The sequence below is a fragment of the Bombina bombina genome, chromosome 3 (assembly GCF_027579735.1).
Source record: "Bombina bombina isolate aBomBom1 chromosome 3, aBomBom1.pri, whole genome shotgun sequence".
NCBI lineage: Eukaryota > Metazoa > Chordata > Amphibia > Anura > Bombinatoridae > Bombina > Bombina bombina.
In genome coordinates this window covers 610,849,304-610,876,085 of record NC_069501.1, presented here as the reverse complement: position 1 = coordinate 610,876,085, position 26,782 = coordinate 610,849,304, and the positions used below count along the sequence as shown (strand labels likewise).

The 26,782-nt window shown below is 36.6% G+C and overlaps 1 protein-coding gene across 1 annotated transcript in view; it reads right to left on the bottom strand.

The window, feature by feature from the left end:
* LOC128652451 (CUB and sushi domain-containing protein 2-like) overlaps nucleotides 1–26,782 on the bottom strand; it is a 1,617,569-nt gene that overhangs the window by 1,581,772 nt on the left and 9,015 nt on the right.

Here is a 26,782-nt window from a genome sequence, read left to right as displayed (position 1 = left end):
CGCGTTGAATGGGACCTGCTACACTCTACTAAACTTCATTTACTACTGTAACAAAGCTGTGTGACCCTGCAAATTTAAACTTTTCTCCTGATCCTGCAAGTTAAAATCTACCTTTGGTAACTTCAGGGAATACGGTGTTACTGCTAAACACTGATCAAAGATTTCTTCAAACCTTAAGAAGTCTGAGGGAACCCAGATGAAAGCAATATTTGGGCTATAAGAAGAAAGGAAAACAAAAAAAAAAAGGATAACTACATCACCAGAACGGAACATCACCCCTGACCTCTGAATCAAAGAGAAGGTCAGGTGACTCATCAGAAGCACCAGGAACAAACAGTCTGTGAATCCCTCACAGTGAAGAATATCAGCGGTTGCAACCAGGACAGATTAAGGTACCTCTACACTAATTTGCACTACGTTTTTTAAAACACGCAAACTGAACTTTAAAGACATCAAGGTATTCATCTGTTAAATTAACCATTTCCATTAACCACGATTGCTTTGGCACCTAAATCAGAATATTGGCTGTTTTTTGCCTTTTTAACTATCCAGCACACCTGAGCCAATTATATGTCCAAGGAAAGTAACTGTGTAACTTTATAACTGTATTTGTTACTGAAGAACTGTAAAGCTGTTAGGACTGATACATTTGTGCCTTTTAAATATTCAGTTCACCATTTATCTTATAAATTTGTTGCTTGCCATATGTTATCTATAGAATTAATTCCTTTATACCTGGAATTCTAGGATTGTATGGTTCTAGTCTGTTTTTATAAGTGTTGTATAAGGGAGACGTCCCTTTATTAATTAGGATAAGCATTTGCTGTTGTTTTTATGTGTTATAAGAATTTTTAAATAAAATAGATTGGGTAAATTATTTAACCCTTGCTTGCTTATTTTGGTATTTGCTGTAAAGATACTCTTACTATACCAATTATGGGCCAGATTACAAGTGGAGCGCTATTTATAGCTCCCAAACTACACTCTACTTTGGGTCTTTGCGTGCGTCGGGTAGCACGTGTATTACAATTTGAAAGCAAAAATTGTTTGCTCCCGCACTAACCTGACGAGCAAAGGGTCAAAGTTAGAATATGCAACTGCATTAACGTACTCCCCCACAGACTTAAATGGAGCGGGAAAAGCATAAAAAAACATAACACCCATACTCGCGAACTATCCCGAATCGCTGTAAGCCCCTTCTCTAATAAACCCTAAACCACCACACCCCCAAATTGCAAAGTACCCCCTACTCTATTAACCCCTTAAAGGACCAGTAAATACAGTAGATTTGCATAATTAACAAATGCAAGATAACGAGACAATGCAATAGCACTTAGTCTGAACTTCAAATTAGTAGTAGATTTTTTTCTAACAAATTTCAAAGTTATGTCTATTTCCACTCCCCCTGTACCATATGATAGCAATCAGCCAATCACAAATGCATACACGTATATTCTGTGAATTCTTGCACATGCTCAGTAGGAGCTGGTTACTCAAAAAGTGTAAATATAAAAGACTGTGCACATTTTTTCTAATGGAAGTAAATGTGAAAGTTGTTTAAAATATCATGCTCTATCTGAATCATGAAAATGTCATTTGACCTGAGTGTCCCTTAAACCGCCAGACCCCCACATTGCAAAGTACCCATTAACACTATAAACCCCTAAACCATCACAACCCAACCCCCATCAAAAAGAACCCCTCTACACTATTAACCCCTAAACCACCACACCCCACATCTCAAAGTATCCGCTACACTATAAACTCTTAAACCGCCACAACCCCCTTCACAAATTACCCACTTACCACTAGACCCTCTAACCAAACCAACTTAACCCCCTATCTCCCCTCACATTACACCCCCTAAGTTACCCAAAAAAAACTAACACATTAAAAACATATTACCTTAAAAAATAGCTATCATTAAAACATTTTTAAAAAAACTACCGTTACAGAAGAAAAATAATTACCAAAAATAAAAAACTCCACAGTTATGCCTAGTCTAAAACTCAAGCCCCAATTAAAAAACTCCCACCCAAAATAAAAAACACTGTTATAACACTATGTATATTTTTGTAGGGCATTGCCCTAAAGCACTGTTTTTTAAACCTGTCATTGGGCCTCCCTAACAGGCCAGACTTTGAGAATATCTGACCTGGAGCACAGGTGAAATCAGCTGATTAGTAAACATGGTTATTTTACCAACTCTCACCCAAAGTAATCCCACAAAACTGGCCTGCTAGGGAGGCCTGAGGAAAGTTTTCAAAACCAGTGCCCTATAGTGATTTACCTCTTTTCGACAAAAAAAATAATACCCTATTCAACAATACAGGTACCCCCCCCTCAATAAAAAGCCTATCTAAAAAAAAATCTACTCTAAAAATTGCCCTGAAAAAGGCATTTGGTTGGGCATTGCCCTTAGAAGGGAATAAGGTAGGGCAGTGACCTACAGCTCTTTTGCTGCCCCAAAAAAAAAAACAACAACCGTATTCTAACTCAAAAAAAGCTAAACCCCAAAGATCTTTACTAAACTTGAATCTGGCTCCCAAGTGACCACCAACTGTGGTGCTCCTCTTTCATCCCGGAAGTAGTGGTCTTCTATCTTCATAGGGGAGTTAGGGGGCTTAGCTGGTTAGGGTTTAGATGTTAGTGGGTGTTTTGCGCTGCTGGTTGTGGCGGTTTAGGGGTTAATAGTGTAGAGGAGTACTTAGCGATGCAGGTGTGTGGTGGTTTAGGGGTTAATACTGTAGCGGGTACTTTGCAATGTGGGGTATTGCAGTTTATGGGTTAATAGTGTAGAGGGGTACTTTGTGGTTTGCTGTGTGGCAGTTAAGAGGTTAATAGTGTAGTTAAGTGCAACTTTTTCCACCGGCCAAACACTTTACGCAAACATTCGCAATAAATGCGATTGAGTTTGTGCGATTGCATTTACCTTCAACTTGTAATATGAGTGGACATTGCTGCTCAGCGCTGCCCATAGAAAATATTGGGTGAGTAAATTACTGCAAGTTTGGATTTGAGTATAAAAACCACTGATCTCGTGATCGTGTTTATGCTCCTCGCTTTAATTATAGCGTGCCACTCGAAAATCTAGCTGGATGATTTAACCTGCATTAAAGAGCTGTAGCAGGGCACATAGAAAATGTTAGAGCAATTTTATTATTGCTCTATTGCTTTCATATAATCATGTGCTTAGCAAAGTGATTATAAACAAAATTAAAGTCAGTTCCAGAACAATGCAATACTGGGAGCTAGCTGAACACATCTAATGAGTCAATGACAAAAGACAAAAGGGTGTAGCCACCAAGCAACAGCTAGATCCCAGTAGGGCATTGCTGCTGCTGCTGCTGAAGATATGAATATATTCTTTTTAACAAAGGTATCCAAGAGAACAAAGTAGAAATTATTTTAAAATTACGTGCTTTACCTAAATCATTAAAAGTTTAATTTTAACTTTCCTATCCCTTTTGGCAATCAGATAAATTATACTACTGGTATTTTTGTGCTTATTTTGGGGTGGATTAGAGTGGGCGGAGCTATGCAAACCATACATGGGCGTGGCTCTACTGAAAAGTGTCCCTAGATTTTTTTTTTTCAAATGTTGGCAGCTATGTATAAGGAATGTGAAGACCCGGTTTAAGAAAATGAGGATGCATGTGGCCACTTTCTTCTATGAGAAAGATAATTTCTTGCACTGTTCTTCTTATTTTTAGATTAACCCCTTAATGACCACAGCACTTTTCCATTTTCTGTCCGTTTGGGACCAAGGCTATTTTTACATTTTTGCGGTGTTTGTGTTTAGCTGTAATTTTCCTCTTACTCATTTACTGTACTCACACATATTATATACAGTTTTTCTCGCCATAAATGGACTTTCTAAAGATACCATTATTTTCATCATATCCTATAATTTACTATAATTTTTTTTATAAAATATGAGGAAAAAAATGGAAAAAAACACACTTTTTCTAACTTTGACCAATCTGTTACACATCTACAACCACCAAAAAACACCCATGCTAAATAGTTTCTACATTTTGTCCTGAGTTTAGAAATACCCAATGTTTACATGCTCTTTGCTCTTTTTGCAAGTTATAGGGCAATAAATACAAGTAGCACTTTGCTATTTCCAAACCACTTTTTTTCAAAATTAGTGCTAGTTACATTGGAACCCTGATATCTTTCAGGAATCCCTGAATATTCCTTGACATGTATATTTTTGTTTTAGAAGACATCCCAAAGTATTGATCTAGGCCCATTTTGGTATATTTCATGCCACCATTTCACCACCAAATGCGATCAAATAAAAATAATTGTTCACTTTTTCACAATTTTTTTCACAAACTTTAGGTTTCTCACTGAAATTATTTACAAACAGCTTGTGCAATTATGGCACAAATGGTTGTAAATGCTTCTCTGGGATCCCCTTTGTTCAGAAATAGCAGACATTTATGGCTAGGGCGTTGCTTTTTGGTAATCATAAGGCCGCTAAATTCCGCTGCGCATCACATGTGTATTATGTCTAGCAGTAAAGGGGTTAATTAGGGAGCTTGTAGGGAGCTTGCAGGGTTAATTTTAGCTTTAGTGTAGAGATCATCCTCCCACCTGACACATCAGACCCCCTGATCCCTCCCAAACAGCTCTCTTCCCTCCCCCACCCCACAATTGTCCCCGCCATCTTAAGTACCACCCTTAGCCCCCATCCTCCCTGATCCCCCCCAAACAGCTCTCGTCTCTAACCAGTGGAGGCTCCTCCAAATGTGCAATGTCGCACGTGAACCCCCAGCAAAGGGGCAAGGAGGGGGGAAAAAAATGAGGAAAAAAAAATGAGAAAAAAACAGTTTCAATATTTTTTTAATAAAATATATTTTTATTACATTTTTTTAAATTATTTTATTGACAAATAAACACACATAATTTATTAATAAATAACAAGCCCAGGCAAGTAGGCAACGTTAACTGATGCACTGTGCAGCAGGAGGCAGGAGCTAGGACCAGGTTGACACTCTCAGCCTGAGCTGAGACACTGACTGACAGCTCGCTGACGTCACAGTCCTGTCCACCGCACCACCACGCTCATGCTGTGTTGTGCTGGGTTACTTAGCCACTCCTCCTCAGGCTGCTGTGCACTGTCTCTGCCAGACTGCCACCCCCATCTGATCGCAAGTGCGATAAAGAGAGCCCTATGCCTGCACAGTGATCTCTATGCACTCACTGTGCAGGCGTAGCTCCTCCCCAGCCTCCTGCCTATAGAGGCTTAATCGCACAGGCTGAACTGTGCAACTAGTTTGTTTCAGCCTGTGCTCTCTGTCTCCTCCCCCAGCCTCTGTGATCGGCTCTGAGTCTGATAGACTGCACGGCCCCCACGAGGCTCCTCCCGGCTCAACAGCGCAAAAATCTCATTCTGGAGATAGCCGTTGAGCTGAGAGGAGCCTTTTTTTAAGAGAGCTCTGTCCTGTTCAACTGTGTTGTGGAGGGAAGCAGCGAGATTAAGCTGGTGCTGCTGGAGAGGTGTGCCGGTGTAATTATGTCTGGTGAGCTTGAATGAATGTTCATTAGTTTACCCACTTTGGCGAGCTGTGGGCTAAATGTATTGGGTCACCTAAAAACTTGACATCTATCAATAAATAACTAATCACAAATGTTAATTAGATATGCTGCAGGTGTCCTTCTGAAATATATATATATATATCTGTGTGTGTGTGTGTATATATATATATATATATATATATATATATATTATGTCCTTATACTGCCCCAGTGACAGGACTCTTGTACCCAGTATATATATATATATATAATGGGTGGAGCCATCTGAAGGACGGGGCTAGTGCTTCCCCATCTTTAAAAGTCACCAGCCGCCACTGTCTCTAACCCTCCCCCTCTACCTTATTGGGAGCCATCTTGGGTACTGCCAGTACCCAGTTTACAAAAAAATCGTTTTTTTTATTTTTTTTAGATATTTCTGTAGTGAAGATTCCCCCCCCCCAAAACCAACACCCTCCCAGATCCCTTAGATCTTTTATTTAGCAATTCCCTTCCCCCTCTCTCCCACTTAGCAATATTGAGGCATCACTGCAATTAAAGGAAAGCGGCTTTCAAAGACCAACGACGTACAGGGTACGTCCTTGGTAGTTAAGGACATTTTTTTGGAGGACGTACCCTGTACGTTTGATTATAGAAGTAAATTGGAAACTTGTTTAAAATTTTATTCTATGGCCTCTATCACCACAAATACGCTGGAATTCCGCAGAGTATTTGTGGCGAGGCTGATTCGCTGTAGTTATCAAGCCCTACAGCCCAGCAAAAGTAGAATCTAGTGATGTAACCTACGATCCGCCGGACTGATAGAATCCGCCAGACTGATAGAATCCGCCGGACTGATAGAATCCTATCAGCCAATCGGAATTCGAGGGACGCCATCTTGGATGACGTCATTTAAAGGAACCGTCGTTAGTCCGTCATGCTGGAAGGATGCTCCGCGCCGGAGGTCTTCAAGATGGAGCCGCTCATCGCCGGAAGGATGAAGATAGAAGATGCCGCTTGGATGAAGACTTCTGCTGGATGGAGGACCTCTTCTGCCCCGATCGGATGAAGACTTCTGCCCAGCTGGAGGACTACTTGTGCCCGGATCGGATGAAGAGTTCGGCCCGGCTGGGTGAAGACGGCTCAAGGTAGGGTGATCTTCAATGGGGTAGTGTTAGTTTTTTTTAAGGGGGGATCGGGTGGGTTTTAGAGTAGGGGTGGGTGGGTGGTGGGTTGTAATGTTGGGGGGGTATTGTATTTATTTTTTTTTACAGGTAAAAGAGCTGATTACTTTGGGGCAATGCCCCGCAAAAAGCCCTTTTAAGGGCTTGTAAAAGAGCTGATTACTTTGTGGCAATGCCCCGCAAAAGGCCCTTTTAAGGGCTATTTGTAATTTAGTTTAGGCTAGGGAATTTTATTATTTTGAGGGCTTTTTTATTTTATTAGGGGGCTTAGATTAGGTGTAATTAGATTAAACTTCTTGTAATTTTTTTTTATTTTTTGTAATTTAGTGTTTGTTTTTTTTGTAATATAGTTTAGTTTATTTAATTGTATTTTATTTTAGATCATTGTAGTTAATTAATTTATTTAATTAATTTATTGATAGTGTAGTGTTAGGTGTATTTGTAACTTAGGTTAGGATTTATTTTACAGGTAATTTTGTAATTATTTTAACTAGGTAGCTATTAAATAGTTATTAACTATTTAATAGCTATTGTACCTAGTTAAAATAAATACAAAGTTACCTGTAAAATAAAAATAAACCCTAAAATAGCTATAATGTAATTATTAATTATATTGTAGCTATCTTAGGGTTTATTTTATAGGTAAGTATTTAGTTTTAAATAGGATTATTTTATTTAATTATAGGAATATGTATTTAGATTAATTTAAATAATATTTAAGTTAGGGGGGTGTTAGGGTTAGACTTAGGTTTTGGGGTTAATTCATTTAATATAGTGGCGGTGGTGTAGGGGGGTAGATTAGGGGTTAATCAATGTACTGTAGGTGGCGGCGGTGTAGGGGGGCAGGATAGGGGTTAATAAATGTAATGTAGGTGGCGGAGGGCTCCGGGTGCGGCGGTTTAGGGGTTAAAAAATTAATTTATTTGTGGCGGGGTCCGGGAGCAGCAGGATAGGGGTTAATAACTTTATGTAGGTGGCGGCGGTATAGGGGGCGGCAGATTAGGGGTTAATAAGTATAATGTAGGTGGCGGTGGGGTCCGGGAGCGGCGGTTTAGGGGTTCATATATTTATTATAGTGGCGGTGGAATCCGGGAGCGGCGGTTTAGGGGTTAATATATTTAATATAGTTGCTGTGGGGTCCGGGAGCGGTGGTTTAGGGGGTAATAAGTTTATTTAGGTGCGGCAGTTTAGGGGGTAAAACTGTATAGTATAGTGTGGGTGCTTAGTGACAGGCTAGCAAGAAAGCTGCGAAGAAACCAATGAGCAGCAAGATCTATGACTGTTAGTTAACAACAGTCCGCTGCTCATCGCACCGTACTTGGTGCGCGGCTTCTTGACAGCTTTTTTGATAACTTTGGCGAACGTATTCAGGTCCGCGGCGGCAATGTTAGGCAAGCTTAGGCGAGTGTATTGGGGCCGTCGAATGCAGGTAAGTAGACAGCTTGATACATAGGGGCCTATATCTGAATATTAAAAAAATAGGGGTTTCCTGTCCCTTTAGCTACTTTCCAAACAATAAAAAAAATAAAATGTACAAAGTAAAAAAACATAATTATTGAACAAACGTGCCAAATATACCCATCTTGGCTATTGACAATTAGCATTAAGGTTACTTAACACTTTTCAGTTGGATTCAGATAACAACAATTTCATTTTACACATGTGAAATGATGTTTTCCTTAGACACTGTACAAAGGGATTTAGTTTTAGGATACATTTTCACACTATTTTCCTTGCTCTTTGTGTTTTAAAGTCTAGTAGTGAGAAATGTAGATTTTGGACAATATTCGCTAAACAAAACTGTATAGTGTTAATGTGTAAACATGGTACTAATTTTGTTTAGCACTTCCCATTTATTTCAACAGGAGATGCAAATAGTGAACCGCAGAGCGATATTTAGAAAAGTCAAAGCGAGAAAATCTGATCAACTGTGGGATGTTAAACAGTAAACTGGAAAAAATAATGCTTTATTATGAACGACAATTCTTTATACGCAACAATGTAAATGCAGCCATAGGTAGAATTCCTACTGCATAATCCACTAGGTATGATCTGCACATATAAACAAACTCTATAAAGGACATTAGCTGGCACTCACACATGGACTATAAACAATAAATGCTAAACATAAATTGGACTTCCTTACAGATATTGTCATGAATGCCTGTTAGCCACCTCCAGCATTTTGGTGGTAACCTCACCCTTTCATGTTGTCTTACATTGTTTGACTTCTGTACTTGTGAGGGTGTTCTAACTAAATGAAAATGCATGCAAAACCTGGAGAAGGATTATACTCACAGACTGGATTGGGTGCACATCCAATGTCCTTAACAGAAATCTCAGATTAAAGGGGCAGTCTGCTCCAGAATTGATATTGTTTAAAAAGATAGACAATCCCTTTATTACCCATTCCCAAATTTGCATAACTAACACAGTTATATTAATTTACTTTTTACCTCTGTGATTACCTTGTATCTAAACCTCTGCAGACTTCCCCCTTATTTCAGTTCTTTTGACAGACTTGCATTTAAGCCAATCAGTACTGACTCCTAGGTAACTCCACGGGAGTCAAAATGCACTGAGATAAGATGCGGCCTTCAAGGACGTCAAAATTAGCATATGAGCCCACCTAGGTTTAGCTTTCAACAAAGAATACCAAGAGAACAAAACAAATTTGATAATCAAAGTAAATAGGAAAAATGTTTAAAATTGCATGCCATATCTGATCATGAAAGGTTAATTTTGACTACACCTTTCCCTTTAAACTAGGTGCACATGACATAACCTGGGCAACACTCATCCAATAAACTAGGTGCATAACACTTAACATAGGCAGTATCCCCAGAGCAGACTGGGTTCAAGCTAATTTCTTTTACAGCGTTTGTTTATATTTGTGGTGTATCCCTAATAGATTTTGCAGTCAGCTGTTTCCATCTCAGATAAATAATATATGAACAATGTATGCATATATTTTTTTTATTCTGGATCCAGCGGTACCAAAAAAAGATTGCTGCTACTTTAAAATTCACAGCAGCTAAACTCAGATAGCAGAATACACCCCGCTGACATTTAAAATGCTAATGTGACTGATTTCACAAGGAAACTAAGAGTGAAAACTGTCTTGAAACCTTTCAAACATCCCCCTTGTTCCTAAATCCAGAGCAGACGCCTTCAGAAGATGTGTAACTCATCATTAATAATAATGAGAAGTACAAATGCCAGAGTTTCTGAAATTCACGTAATGTGCACTGATGTGCCGTGTGGCCCTTGTATAATTGAAGGGGAACGGGTGAAGGTAATACTTTCCCTGCGAAACATAGCAAGCAGTAAAACATTAGAACTGTTTAGTGCTTCAACAAAATGAGAATTGATTTTTCTTGTTAGACAAAAAAACACATAGATTTTTATTGGATATGCAATAAAAGTTTAAATAAAGTGAAATCAAGGATTGTGGCGCTACGGAACAAACTCCTAAGATAGTTCATAATGGATAATAGAGTTTTTGTGTATCATAAATAATTATCAATAATGGATTTTCTGGTTCTGAGTATTGGAAGTACACATTGTAGACTCCACAAGACTTATCTTGTTACATAGCTTTTTCTAATGAGCCTCAGCAGAGGTGATAAGATACTGCAGTAACTAGCCCAGTTTGTTTTCTGCAAAAAGTTGTAGAGGGAGTGAAAAACAATGGCAGCAAAGAAGGTGTTAATGTATTTAGAAAGTTTTCATATTTAGCTGATATATTAGTTTATTGGAACACTAAAGAAACATATTGTAATTAAAGGTGTTTATGTCCCTTTAAATAAGAACAGGTTCAATTACCACAGTTTAGAACAGCTTTTTAAACCTCTTGTGATGTACTTCAGCCATCCTAAAAATCTGATCTCTAAGTGGGTTCTGAAGACTGGAAAAATAGACTGGACGGAAAGATGATAATACAAATATATTTAAAGGTACTTAAAAGTTTGTATAATAACAAATCTGTGTGCAACATGATAAATAAACTTAAATTTGCCAGTAACTACAAAGTTTTAATATTAAAGGGACAGTAAAGTCAAACTATCAAGGTTTCTATCAAGGCAATTTTAAACAACTTTCCAATCTACTTCTATTTTCAAATTCGGTTTCTTGGTAGCCTTTGTTGAAGAGTAAACCTAGGTAGGCAGTAATACAATGCTAAGGACACTTGCACATAGGGTTGCCACCTCAGCCATGTTTCCTGGACACTTATAAGTTACACATGCTGCAGGGTAAGCAGTGTGGAACGTGCATTGTGCCTCTAGATATCACATGAATAGTGCTGATAAACAGTACAATACATGTCCTGCACACCCTGCAACATGTGTAACTCATAAGTGTCCAGGAAAACATGGCTGAGATGGAAACCCTACTTGCATTCTACAGAACTCATATCAGCCTACCTAGGTTTACTCTTCAACAAAAGAATACCAAGAAACTAATTTTGAAAATAGAAGTAAATTGGAAATGTGTTTAAAACTGCATGCTCTATAAGAATCGTGAAAATGTAATAATGACTTTTCTGTGCCTTTAACATTAAAGATTTTACATACCTACATTTGGTAATATGCACTTATGAACCAGTGTCTAGAACGCTTTGGAAAAATCTTTAAGTGGCTACATGGAAATATATCCAATTGCAAATAATATGCTAATAAGCTTTTGAAATTTAAATAAACCTAAAGCGCTTGCACAGTTGGGACAGATCTTGTGAAATGAGCAATGGCGGCTTGCCCAACATTTTTTATTGAAGTCACACATAGACATAATCATTGCCCCAAAGTGTTTTGTCTATAGGAAGCAGGCATGTGCTTCTTGTTGCTTACACATAGTTCACATAAAGTGCAGGTATTAAAGAAACAGTAAATACCGTAGATTTACATAATAAGGGGAAGGAGTATCTCAGTAATCCCCTTTGAGAAAAAATGGGGCATATGCATTCTACCAATTTAACGGAAAATAGTGCTGGTCTTCATATTTTTCCAGGGCTGCCTTTTATTCCCAGTCCGGTCCTGATCCAGACTCACCCTAAGTGTCATAATTGAAGTGGAGCATGATGGGTAGTATCTTATAGGCTGAACTTCAACAGCTGTGATGGAGGATTAGGATAGGTTTACATAAGCATAAAACAAAAACATATAATTTTTTGGAACATGCGCATTCATTTTTTGAACTAAAAGTTTTAATTTTATAATTCTCTCATTTAGACTGAGCATGCCATTTTTATGTCTCTTAAATACCATTATTGAACATATTAGATAGTTTTAGCCTTTAATTAAGAGCACCAAAGAGATTTGCGACTTGGAAAGTCACAGTCAGACTTATTAGTGATACTGAAATATTGTGGTGGTATTTGTCAACATGAAAACTATTGAAATATGGATTGGCCACCAAACAGTAGTTAACCCTTTTAAAACCAGGAGGGACAGCAACAAATTTCACCTGTGAGTGTAAATGTATTTATATGTAATCGCTGTATGTACTGTATATATGTGTGTACCTGTGACTGTGAGTGTATATGTATTTATATGTAATCGCTGTGTGTATATGTGTGTACCTGTGAGTGTATATGTATTTATATGTAATTGCTGTATGTATATGTGTGTACCTGTGAGTGTAAATGTATTTATATGTAATCGCTGTGTGTACTGTATATGTGTGTACCTGTGACTGTGAGTGTATATGTATTTATATGTAATCACTGTGTGTATATGTGTGTACCTGTGAGTGTATATGTATTTATATGTAATTGCTGTGTGTATATGTGTGTACCTGTGAGTGTAAATGTATTTATATGTAATCGCTGTGTGTACTGTATATGTGTGTACCTGTGACTGTGAGTGTATATGTATTTATATGTAATCGCTGTGTGTATATGTGTGTACCTGTGAGTGTATATGTATTTATATGTAATCGCTGTGTGTATATGTGTGTACCTGTGAGTGTATATGTATTTATATGTAATCGCTGTGTGTATATGGGGCCAATTTATCAAGCTCCTTCAGGCTCAACGGAAACAGAAGTTCTCAAGCAGCGGTCTAAAGACCGCTGCTCCATAACTTGTCCACCTGCTCTGAGGCAGCGGAGAAATCGAACTGATCGAATACAATCGGGTTGATTGACACACCCTGCTAGCGGCCGATTGGCCGCAAATCTGCAGGGGCGGCATTGCACCAGCAGTTCACAAGAACTACTAGTGCAATGATAAATGCTGACAGTGTATGCTGTCGGCATTTATCAATGTGCAGCAGACATGATATCCTATATCGTATCATGTCCGCTTGCACTATAATAAATATACCCCTATGTGTGTACCTGTGAGTGCATGTGTATTTATACGTAATCTCTGTGTGTATGTGTGTACCTGTGAGTGTATGTGTGTTTATATGTAATCACTGTATGAATGTGTGTACCTGTGAGTCTATGTGTAATTATATGTGATCGCTGTGAGTATATGTGTGTACCTGTGAGTGTATATGTATTTATATGTAATCACTGTGTGTATATGTGTGTACCTGTTAGTGTATGTGTGTTTATATGTAATTGCTGTATAAATGTGTGTACCTGTGAGTGTATGTGTATTTATATGTAATCGCTGTGTGTACCTGTGAGTGTATGTACTGTGTGTGTGCATGTGAGTTTTTGTGTATGTATATGTAATATGTGTGTGTGTATGTGTGTGTGTCTATGTACCCTCCTATCTAATGAGTAATGCTATAGTTTACAATGGATTAACAGCTTGCAGACATCATTTGACACATGACTTTGAGAGAATTGTGTACAGTAGGTCCCCTGTAGGGGGCAAAAAGGCAGTGTGCAGTTGAAGGCAGTGTTAGTAAATAGCAGATGGGAAGGGAAGAGGGAGTGACAGTGTATCCAAAGTAGAGGGAAATAAAGAGATCAAGGAAGTGAGAATACAAAGAGAGATGAAAAGCTATGCCGTGCACAGCAGCTCTACAGGCCTCCTGCAGTTGCATTATAACCTCATTATCAGAGCATATCTTCTTTCGTTTCACATTAGCAGTCACTAATCCCATCATGTGGCTGTACTCCCTGCTCCAGGGCACTTATTGTATAACCTGGTGACACAAGCGGAGCAGACAAGTAAGCAGTTGGCAGTGGGAGATGTGTCACAGACTTACAAACAGATCGCTTTGCCACATTCCATCCCATGTAATAGCGCTCTGCATAACAAACTCACAATATTAGATCAAATCATAATACACAACTTTCAAAATGTGACGACAGTCAGCATAGATCAACCACACCAGTCTATGCTTCCCTTGTTTCATGCAAATTCTCTGACTTCTTTTTAAAATAAAAATATCTCTCTGCTGGAGGATTTTCCATTAACTACCATAATTTTATGAACAACAAGACTCACAGACCTACAATTAAAGTAATGGATTTATAATATTCCATTTGTGGACATAAAAAAATTCTGAATACTTTTTATTCTTTAGAATGGGCTGCATGCAATCATTAAAAGATTGCTTTAAAAACAAAAGAAAACTTTTGCTGGATCTGACTCCTAAAGGGTCTCTTTAAAAATTCATAAAGGTTCAAATCCCATTATGAGCCTATTAGCTGCATACAGAAGTTCTTAATATTAGGCAGCAAGAACACTAAGGACATTCACTTAGAAAATTAAATGTAGGTTTTATTACCTTTAAAATAATATAAAATCTTTAGTATTGTATTATACTTAGAATATAAATTCGATTTTAAATATCCTGAACCAACAGTTACACCACTACCCTAATAATAAGATGTTTGTTGCAATAGGTGAATGTTAAAGGATGCTTAAAGGGACATGATTTATCTTTCATGATTTGGATAGAGCATATAATTTTAACACGTTCCAATTTAATTCTATTATCAAATTTACTATATTCTTTTGGTATCTTTCTTGAAAGAGCAGCAATGCACTGCTGGGAACTAGATTATTACATTGGGTGAGCCAATGGCAACAGTCATATATGTGCAACCTCCAAACAGCAGCTAGCTCCCAGTAGTGCATTGCTGCTCCCGAGTCTACCTAGGTATGCTTTTCAACAAATGATACAAAGAGAACAAAACATATTAGATGATAGGCGTAATTTATAGATTTATTTAAAAGTGCATGTTCCATCTTAATCATGAACGTTTAATTTTGGCTTTAGTTTCTCTTTGATAATATTTAAAAATTTTGTGCTCCCTTGAGATACGCTCTTGGGTACATAATATGTTTTCAATTCCTTATTTTGGTCTATTTTATTAATTGCAGACCTTATATTTTATAAGTAACTTAGCAAGACTTTAAATGTAGCTATTTCAATTGTAGCAATTTCCATTTATTTTCCCCATAAACAATAATATAAAACCCAAACTACAAGGCCTAAAATGAAACTGTGCTCAATAAAGAACTCACTGTAACAAGGTTTTTATTCACTTTAGAACAGTAGTTTATTTTTTACACTATTATAAAATAAAATATAAACTATGATCCATGACTACAGCTACCCTAGCTAGAATGTCTGAACATTTACATGATCCAGCATTTATTTTTTTTAAAGTTAATTTTATTTACATTTGTTTCCCTATTGAACAAAAAAAAATATCTGCAATATACTTTACTATAATTTTTTTTAATTTTAAATAGGTCTTACAGGGTCAAAGAATAGATTCTACAAGGTTTTTCTTCTGTGTTTCTCAATTTATGTCAATTTGGGCAGAATACAGAAACACTTTTTCACTCTTCAATCTAAGACACCTTCAGTATCAGCTTCAACATGTATAAGCATTTTCAGTGAACATTAAATACATGGCATGCACCTCCCTCTGAATTTTGGTGCCACAACTTTGAAGCCTAGATTACACTAAGGGGCCGAATTATCCGAATGGAGCTTGATTCCCCTGTTTCCGCGTGAGCCTTCTTAAGACCACTGCTCCATAACTGGTCCATCTGCCCTAAGGTTGTGGACATCAATGCGCTCAATCCTATACGATCGGGCTGATTGATACCCCCTGCTAGCGGCCAATTGCCTGTGAATCTGCAGGGGGTGGCATTACACAAGCAGTTCACAAGAAATGCTTGAGCAATGATAAATGCATTCATCAATGTCTGTCGGACATGATCCGCTGAGCGGATCATGTCGGACAGACCGATGATAAATCGTATCATCGTATCTGAAGGAGAGTTGCTGCTCGCGTGCAAACACATCATAACTTAAATGCAGTGAAAGTTAGATTTTAACATAGCAGTACCAGTGACTAGTTGGTATGTTTGCCAGGTGTTCAGCATTCAACTGGACAGTCGAGTATTTTAGTCCATGGAAATCTACAGAAAAATACTGGACGCTAAAATGTCCAATCTTTTAAACTCTTGTGAGCTGCAGCTAAATTTTAAAGGCATTCTTTGCCTCTATGCATTAAAAATATGGCCTAAAAAGAAACAACATTGCACATATACTCTAATATTTATTCAGCTGTTTTTTGAGGCTTTGCAGAGCCGTAATCATAGACTGACTTGCCTCTCGCTTTTTACACTGTATATACACAGATGTATTCAATTAAAAGCAGAACATGATTGTATTAACTATTTTAGTCCATATATGATGTGTCTAGTGAAGACTATGCTCAAATCTTTATTTTCTTACAAATAAAGCTCACTTGGTTTCATATCTGAATATATGTACTATGGATGTTAAGCCAACTAGTGTGCAAATAATCATTATTATTTTAATATTAGTTCAAAGGCTCAAAATATTATTTTACAAAATATAAATTATTTGTATTATATTTAATGTACAAAATAACATGCATTACATAATCTAAAAAGGGGAAGCTTATTGAATCATTTGTTGCTACCCAAAGTAGCTATTGTTCCCTAATGGGGCTGAAAATGCCATCTGAAATATCTAAGGCTGTTACTCCTATAAATAGAGTATATCAAATTGAGAGATTAGACTCTAAGGAATCCTAGTTTTTAGATGAAATATCCAATATATTTCTCTCTAATTAAAAGGTTGTTCTTTATCACCACCCCTGTAGCTAAAAAAAGGGCTTCAATGATCAATGATGATCCATTTAAAGGTCCTTTTGTTGAGTACCTGAATACAATGTGTAGCTATTGGTGTGTGACAATCACGGCTACTGGAGATATGCTCCCAAATGCTAACTCTAGCCTCTCTGTTTGTTTTACCAATGTACTGTACATTACATTGGGTGCGTGTGATATGATAAATCACATATTTTGACCTGCAATTGTTCCAAGTTCTTAATGTTATTTCCTTGTCACCATAGACAGTGAAAAAGTAGTCAATTTGTAAGTGACTGCAAGCTTTGCAATTTCCTGGTCCACACCTATACGCCCCTATACATGTTAACCATGATGTCTCGGGTGTTAGAAAAAAGAAGGATTACAAAGAGATACACACACACACACATATATATATATGTTTATATACCCAACAGATCACAAGGCAGCATCACACAGTCAGAACCTGGTCGTCTGCTGTAACAAGAGAAACTACAAGAAGGCCTAGCAAAGCCTGAAAGAAAGTGACAGATTGTTGCTGGCCAGGGGAGTGTGAACGTAGAATGCTCTTCAACCTAACTGCGGCCGTATTGACTGGTGGGCAGGATTCAAAGCAAGAACAAAGAGGATCAGACTGAATTGAGCGCCCTCAGACCAACTGGGATTGTGTGCAGACGTAGATATCATTCCTCTCTTGTGGGCTTTACCTCACCCCATATGATTGAGGGTTGTTCCTGTAAGTAAGATCTACTACCAGGGGGAGGATCACGAGATGTGTGTGTTTTCACACTTTCCCCCAGAACATCTTTCTCTCTGCTTTGGGAATGTGTGTCTGGTCAACTCGGCCCCCTTCTTTTTTTTTTTTAAATGATGATGTACTTGATGTGTGTTGGAACGCGGTGATATTTATTTGAACATTTTTATAATTTCATCCACACATTTCTTCCACTATTTGTGTGATTTTCTAGTTGATATATTTACACAGGTATCTATTTTTGGGCAACAATTAATTCTTTATATGTATTCCTCATTTATTTAATGATTCATTCATCGTGCCCTTTACATGATATATTCTGATTGTGATTGGTGCGTCACCTATACTTTTCTTTGCGCTTGACTTTCCCTTTTTGTTGTAATTTTCTACTCTTTACACTGTGGGTAGTGCTGTCCCCGGTGTTTCTCTATTATAGCTGCATCCTTAAGTATAAGTGACACCATTTTGGCTCCTTTCTCTCTTATTTTTGTTGTTGTTTGTTCAAAATATATATATATATATATATATATATATATATATATTTATATGTGTGTACATATGTATTTATATGTGTATATATAAACACACACAAAAAAACACACACATATATATCAACTTTTTTGGCTCCATTGAAGTCTATAAGGGAATGCGATTTTGTGTTTGGGACTTCTCAAAGTTTTTTTGTTACCGTAACTTTGCGAATGGGAGAGCGCAATCTTTTTACTTTCAACTCGTAATATGAGCACAAATCTCCAAGTGCACAAAGATTACTTTTAGTGGCTTTAATGCTCGAACGCGAGCAAAAACTACTGCTCCACTCATAATCTAGCCCTTATTGTCTAGATACCTTAAAAGGACATGAATGTTAAAATCACACACAATGTTTAGAGACTTTTCAATTCTTCTATTGTATACCTCTATTTTCAAATTAGTTTTCCTGGTATAATTTGTTGAAAAATTTACCTAAAAAGCTTAGAGGCAGCTAAGCTAGCTGGTGACTAGTGGCTACACACATATGCCTCTTGTCATTGTCTCATCATATGTGTTAGCTATATCCCAATAGTGAACTGCTGTTCTGGAGCTGACTTTACCTCTCAGGGGTTAAACACATATTAATGTGTACACAATAGCACAATAATAAAATGCTCTAACAAGCACTTTCTTTTTGCTCTTTTATGTCCCTTTAAATAACACATCATGCTGATAAAAACTCTCAGCAATAAGTCAGGGATAAAGAGTTGATACTCATGAAAGCCTGCAGTTGTATTCATCTCAGCTGGCTAATAAAGGGATCACTTTAACCTCACTTTTGTACTTTTCAATAATAAAAGTACAATCTCCTGTTTGATCTAGAACTAACATTTTTTTACATTCACTTTTGAACTTAAGAGTAAGTAGACTTTAAGAGTGTGTTTTTTTTAACTGGAATTTCCATTAATACAAATTAATTTTAATAACCCAAAGTTATTTATTACTGTCTTACATTGATAATCTTGGAAATCTGTGCAGTTACTGTATTAATAGTTTTTATCAGTCGGCATTGGTGTATTTTATACAGTAGTAATTTCCACACATAAGCAGGCTCTACATATTAAAGGGACAGTCTAGTCAAAATTAAACTTTCATGATTCAGATAGGGCATGCGATTTTAAACAACTTTCCAATTTACTTCTATTATCTAATTTGCTCAATTCTTAAGATATCTTTTGTTGAAGAAATAGCAATGCACATGTGTGAGCCAATCACACAAGGCCTCTAGGTGCAGCAACCAATCAGCAGCTACTGAGCATATCTAGATATACTTTTCAGCAAGTGATATCAAGAGAATGAACCAAATTAGATAATAGAAGTAAATTATAAAGTTGTTTAAAATGATATGCTCTTTCTAAATCACGAAAGAAAAAAATTGGCTTTCATGTCCCTTTAATAGCATATTCATTCCAGCGCATTTACCTTTTTCATATATCAGTAAACACAACCAAGAAATAAGCTCCTCACTAGGATGGATTTAGAGTCAAGAAGCTCTTGTCCAACTTGATAAATCTCTAGGGAAGCAAAAATCAGTTACTACAGTAAACCCACTACAAATACACTGTAATAACATATTGACCCTTCTGTCTTTACCAATTCATTTCTCAGTGAATGAATGATATTTTTGGTGAACCTTACATGCAACACAATGAGATACACAGGCCTGTGTTTGACTCATTCAAGGGACATTAAACACAAAATAAATCGAATGTATCTCCTAATTATAGGTGGCGCTATTTTGCAACCTATGTTTCATTTCTGGTATCAGCACTGAAATGCAGTGAAAACTAGATTTCATCATTGTGGCACCCATGACTAGAGGGAGGCGAAGAATAACCGCAATACTATGAGTATAAAATATATTTAGTGTTTAATGTCCCTTTAAGGAATATTAAACTCAACATTTAATCTCTCATATCTAGATAAGAAATATTAAACAACATTGCAATCTAATTTTTTTCTGTTGCCTACTTTTATAGAATACCTCTTCCACTTCCTCTCAGTTTAATCTGAACCTTGAACATTCTAGACAGTGATCACAGGCTCACTCCTAATTGCGCACAGCAAGGGAGACCAAGACAATTGATTTCACCAAGCTCTTTAAGAGGAGTATATATCTGAATTGCTCTTGATTTGGCAAAAAAAAAACATAAAATGACAATTTAAAATGTTTATTTTGCAGTGCACTGCTTAATTATTGAAATAAGCTCTAAGATTAATGGTCCTTTAAGTAACCATCTTTCACCACTGTAAATATATTTTAAAAAAATCTGAAAAAAGTACTCAAATAATAACAAAGGTATATTAAATACACTTATGTTCTTATGTTACCAGAGTCTCACTTCTGCTTGTGGATTAGATCAGCCCAGTATGTTTGAAGCCACAGTTTGCAGGCAGATGATCCATACATGTTGACTAGAGCCTCAAAAACTGCCATATACAGAAACTCTTTAACTCGTTTTGGCCAACCACGTATGACAGCCACATGTGTTCTTTGAGAAAGGCCACGGAGGTTGGCTGAAGCACATAGAAAGAGATTGTTTGATATATTTCTAGTTAGGAAAAAAAATAAATAGGAATTGAGGTTTGATTCCTGATGAACTGTCTGAATCCCAAGACTGAGAGTACAGTGAAAGATTATTACTTCCTTATCTTTACATGATAAGTTATTTTATTTAATTGATGTTTTTAAAGGAACATTATACTATTATACTTTCTCCACCATGTAATGTTAAATTATGCATAATTAAAATTAAACATCGTAATGCATTTTCATTAATTATTTTGCTTACTTTCTCTGTAATTTACCCCTCAAAATTGTACTGTTTACTCTCCCCCATCCCATGGGATACAAAACCCTGTCTCTCCTGCAAGTAATTGGTTAATACAAGCAGGAGCACAATTAAACCTTAAAGGACGATAAAGAACATTAAAGTGAATTTTCAAGAGGTGAATCACAAGGCTACAAAAAAATGAAAGTTTAAAATATTTGTAAAACATTTTTGTGTGCAGTTTGCTACACAGTTAATTATTTCTGATGTGTTTTGCAGAGAAATATTGGCAAGAAAGAAAGTCAAACCCCAAATGAACGAAGGGAGATGAGGGGATGGTAAATACAGAGATGAATGAGTTTAACTAAAAGAGATAGTAGGATACTGATAAAAAAGAACGAGAACTTTATTTTACTCTTTTTTTTTTGTTGTTGCTATTTTTTGAATAAAAATGGAGGGTGGTCCCGTTTTCCCCAGAGCCGTTTTATTTCATGCCAGACATCTAAGATAAATTGATCAGCAACCCCTAGTGGCAAAGACGTTACTAATTGAAATTAAAGATTTTGACGAAGGCCCAGTGTTACACTTTAGATTAAAAATACCAGCCATAGTAATTAGTATAATTAATTTTGTAATTTTATGTTGCCATTACCTGGGAACTAAAGCTGTTACTATTGATCTAAAATCTTCATGTGTTATCTAATGAATTCTTAGAAGAATGAACAACAGCAGGGCGGGTATTTCTACATATATTATACATTACTAAATTACCTACATAAACCCTAAGAAAAGCAAATACAGAAATAGCATTTGAAATCAAGTGTAGGTATAGTTGCCAGGTGTCTAGTATTAAACTGGGCAGTTTAGTATTTTAGCAGGCTGTTTATTAAAGTCTGCACAAAAATAATGGACACTTAAATATCCAGTTTTTTTAAAGTCCCTGAGTGTTAGCTAAATCGAAAAGGCCTCATATACCTAAATGCATTAAAATATGGGATAGAAAGATTTGAGAGGCAGTCAAGTGGGGTCACGTCATTTCTGTTTACATATGTTACTGGCAGCCAAAGAGGTAAAATTATTAACTTTTATATTACTGGCAGCCAAGGGTAAAATTTACTGCTCAGTTGTGAAAAATATACATGATAGGATCAAGAGTGGGGCTAAGGTAGAGTTTTTAGGTGCGAGTCTTGTGTGACCTCAACCTACCATAGTACCCAGTCACCAACAGATTGTCCATTATGTGGAGGACAGATGCCAACCCTAAGTATAGGGGTAAACACAAAGTAAATTAAATATGAGCACACTCTCAAACTCATGTATAACAGTATAAATTACATGAATATGTTGTCATATACGCTACACTTTCCCCAATGCGCTCACTGTTGCAATTTTTAACACATCAGGCAGCCATATTGTCTGTAATAGCTTTTCTAAAATCCACATGGCTTTGACGGGGCCACACTAACCTGCACCGATCATAAAAGCTCTCCTTCTGCTTGCTGGAGTAAGAACTCATAGAAAAACAAAAAGACATGTTTTATAGCACTGTTGTTCATAAAAGCACCCAGTAATAACAAGTACCTATAAGTATAGCAAAATAAAAAATAAAAAACTATTTTGTATATTCTTACATGCATAAAAATCCCTATAAAAACTGAATGAATGGATGAATGATTTACAAATTACACACTTTCATTCAGAATTTACATTTTAAGTAATAGACTTACTTATGGGTTCATTGGAATATATACAAGCTTTTACATGGGTTTAATGGATGAAAATAGGTGTATGAAATGACTCACATGGATAAGTATTGTAGCAACATATAGGAACAAGTCACACTGTGGATCTTTTTGAATCTAGCTATAAGTTGGACAATGTCTGCAGGATGTCTTTACCGTCTCATCTAGGACTAATATTCACACACACACACACACACACACACACACACACACACACATATATATATATATATATATATATATATATATATACTCTATCTTTATGTCTGTCTATCTATATTCTACTAGGACTGAAATAAAACATACACTTTGATTGACAACATGTCTGGGGGAAAATATTGCATTTAATTTTTCTTTCTTTTCACTTTCTTTCTCTTTTTTAAGAGCTGCTTCTTCCATCAATTATGACAAAGGGATATAACCTTGAAAACAGACAAAAGAATGAATTTGCCATTCAAGTTAAGTACAGAATTTAGTACTTGAATCATGATAAATAACTAAGGTGCATTTTGTCTGTGTAACTGATAACCCTCCTCACTTGATCACCAAGCATATTTTGGAAGTCTGAGGCTTGATAAATGACCCATCACTATAGACCTTGTGGCCAGGTGCCGGATGATAGATAGAGGGCATTCGGGAAGCAAACTAAGCCAAGGAACTGATGGGGAACTACATAAAAATGGATAGCTGGGAATAAAAAGAGCTGCATTTGACAACAAATGAAGAGGATCAGAGTCGACCAAAACTAATATGGCTGAACAGCCTTAAAGGGACATAAAACACTAAATACATTTTATACACTTCCCTCTAATTATAGATTACATTGTAGGCTTCTGATGGTGAGTTACTGCACATGTGCAAACATATCAGCACTGGAGTGCAGTTAAAGATACATTTCAACATGGCAGCACCCATGACAAGAGGGAGGTGGGGAATAACCTCAAATCTATGATTATAAAATGCATTTAGTGTTTAACATCCCTTTAATGAGAAATAATGTAAATGCTAAAAATGCCGTTTGCATGATCATCCAGTGGTCTAGCATTTACACAGACACTGAGTTAAAGAGACAGTATACTCAAATATTTTCTCCCCTTTAATTTGTTCCCAACTATCCTCTTTACCTGCTGGAGTGTATTAAAGTGTCCACAAGTATTTCCATTACCCTTATGTTGGCAATTTAAATAGTTTATTTAACCTGTGGTATCCTCACCCATCCTGAAAGTTTTTGGCCTCAAGGCCAAGCTGTGTTAACACAGCCAGTAGAATAAATTACACTCCCAGTGGGTTATAGAAGAGATAAGGTAATAAAATGTTAATTTTCCATTGTTCTCTCCAAGTATTGGTGATTGGTTTATGGACGGATATAAGATAAAGAAGCAGGAATATATACACAATGTGATAAAGTCATGAGATCTGATTATACCTACAAGCCAATTTTATTAGGTTGTGGCTTCAAAACACGAAATCAGCTAATTCATATGCACAAATAAGCCTTTAAAAAGCAAATCTCATACATTTTATACTCTGCAGCTGGTAAAAAAGTAATTGGAAACACATTAAGGGAAAAACAATTTTATAGTATACTGTCCCTTTAATCTCATGACTGCCAGTGAGGGCAGCAATAGATTACAGCCAAGGGGTTAAATCATTCATTAAATAATAATTTTCTTCATTATAATGACTGCTGTCAGAGTTTCAGGTTCACAAACCAATAGGAATTTACCATGTCACAATAAGATATTTTGGTTGACCAATAGGATCATAATTTATTTCAGAGAATAAAACAGTAGATACATTTAAGAGAACTTTATCTATTTCTATTGCTCTAGTGAGGTTTTATTAGAGTGAGGGTTGAAAAAAAGCAATTGTAATTGTTAGTAGCACATAAAAGGTGAATATTTCTGGGAACAAAAGATTCACAATGATAAAAATCGCTGTTTAACACAAACCTAACAGATTGTACTTCCCCTTAAACTGCTTCAATTTAATGTTGCTTTGAATTTTTTATAATTGAATAAAATAATTAGCACTCTTAATCTGACGTGGGTGTGCCATTAAGCTAAATAATTCAAAGTGGTAATTACAGGAAAAAGCTGCTATACACTAAAGCCCATCTTTTCCATTAATTCAATTTAGAAACTCTCTTATTTATAGAGAGTTTAAAAAATGGGAAAAAGTGCTCCCTGTAGAGGCTACAATGAATCCCTTGCTCCAGTTTTTAACTTTTATTATCACATTTCTTGTTTAGTAACAATATTGCAATCAGTTATATTGCTAAAGCTGATCAATGACATTCTGAATTTTGTATTCCATTCCTAACTTTACATAGCAAATGATCTTATTAGTTAAAATCATTAATGATGTTACATATTTTTAAAATTAGTATTATAATATATATATAAAACACAGAACAAATACAGTGCTATATATTATGTTGTCCCAAAACTTGGAGTACCAGAAATGTCTGGAAATAACAGGTCTCCCAATGATTAGTCCCAAACAACCAGTCCAGATCTAATGGGGTGGGAAAAGAGATATACCCCTTCACTTGCAGCCTAATCCCAAAGGCAAGCAGAATGGCACCAAAAGCAGGAGAGATTCCTAATACTAATACCGTATCTAAGCAAGTGAGGGGGTGTTGTCTGACGCGTTTCGCGACGCTATTGGTCACTTCATTAGAGGAAGCGAACAATAACGTCGCTTGTTGTATATACTGGTAACAGTATTTTTATGTGGTGTTTTAAATATTTGTTTCACTTTTATGCTTAATAAATTGTGTCCGTGAACAAGCAGTTTTATGTCCATATCTCTATTCCCGGTTTGAGGGTGTATACAGACCCACTCTGCATAGACTTTTAGAGTCCCTTCCAAAGCAGTTAATAATTAAAAAATATCAGCATTCTAAATATTTCATTTAACTTAGAGGGACAGTGACAAGTCAAAATCCTGTGAATATTTGAAACTGCATGTTTTAGTCTTGAGAATATGAGATCCAAACACAATATAGAAAAACATTGGGATGTTATCTTGTCCTTGTAAGTAAACATCAGTTCAGAAGAAACTTTACAATGGTCCCTGACTACAAATTAGATTTACTTTCTGTATTATTTAAAGTTATCACTAATTTTGAAATGGTTAATAGATAATTTTACCTAATACAGTAATATGATTTTTATTGTTTTAACTAGAAAACATTTTCTATTGCAAAACTGTTAGTAAGAACCTACAGAAAGGTTCAGTACTGAATGCTGAATGCTGTTAAGGAAAGTATATCAAAGGACTGCTAAATTAAATACATATCCTGCAGTGAGTCCCTTTACAAAATACATAGCAACTATTAGGAAGATCCTGATCTTAGTCTAAAGCATTGTTTGCAACACATAAAAGTTCACACAGCCAATTGGTGTCTACTTAAAATGTGGCACACAAAAGACTAGGAGGCCCATTTATCAAGCTACGAATGGAGCTTGAGGGCCAGTGTTTCTGGCGAGCCAAACAGCGGTTATGAACCTGCGGTCTAAAGACCGCTGCTCCATAACCTGTCCTCCTGCTCTGAGCAGGCGGACAGAGATCGCCACAATTCAACCCAATCGAGTACGATAGGGTTGATTTAACCCCCCTTGCTTGCGGCCGATTGGCCGCGAATCTGCAGGGGGCGGCGTTGCACCAGCAGCTCACAAAAGCTGCTGGTGCAATGCTGAATACGGAGAGCGTATTGCTCTCCGCATTCAGCGAGGTCTGTCGGACCTGATCTGCACTGTCAGATCAGGTCCTAAAGACCTTTAATAAATAGGCCTCTTGGAGTAATATTAAATGAAGCATTTTTGCAAATTATAATTCTAAAATTCATTGTTGGAAAAATCATAGCTTGTATACTAAAGAAAACATCTAATACCTGATAGCCACTGTTGGTTTTGGACATCTGCAGTTTTGCTTTCACTATTTTTATAGAATTCACTTAGGAACTACAAATAAGAGAATTCTTTACTTTTAAAGGGACATTGTACTCCAAAAATTTTCTCCCTAATTGCCTGATATTTAGGGGCTGGACTGACTATGTTAGGCAGGATCAGACTGATATACTTCAGGAAAGATCTCCACTGTGAAAAATATAATTTGGCTAAAATAAGCTACTCCTATGTGGTAACTGGGCAATAGAACAAGCTCCTGAGCTGTTGTTCATTCCTGGCACATTGTTTCTCTTTCTTTATGTATGTCTATTATTTTCTCCA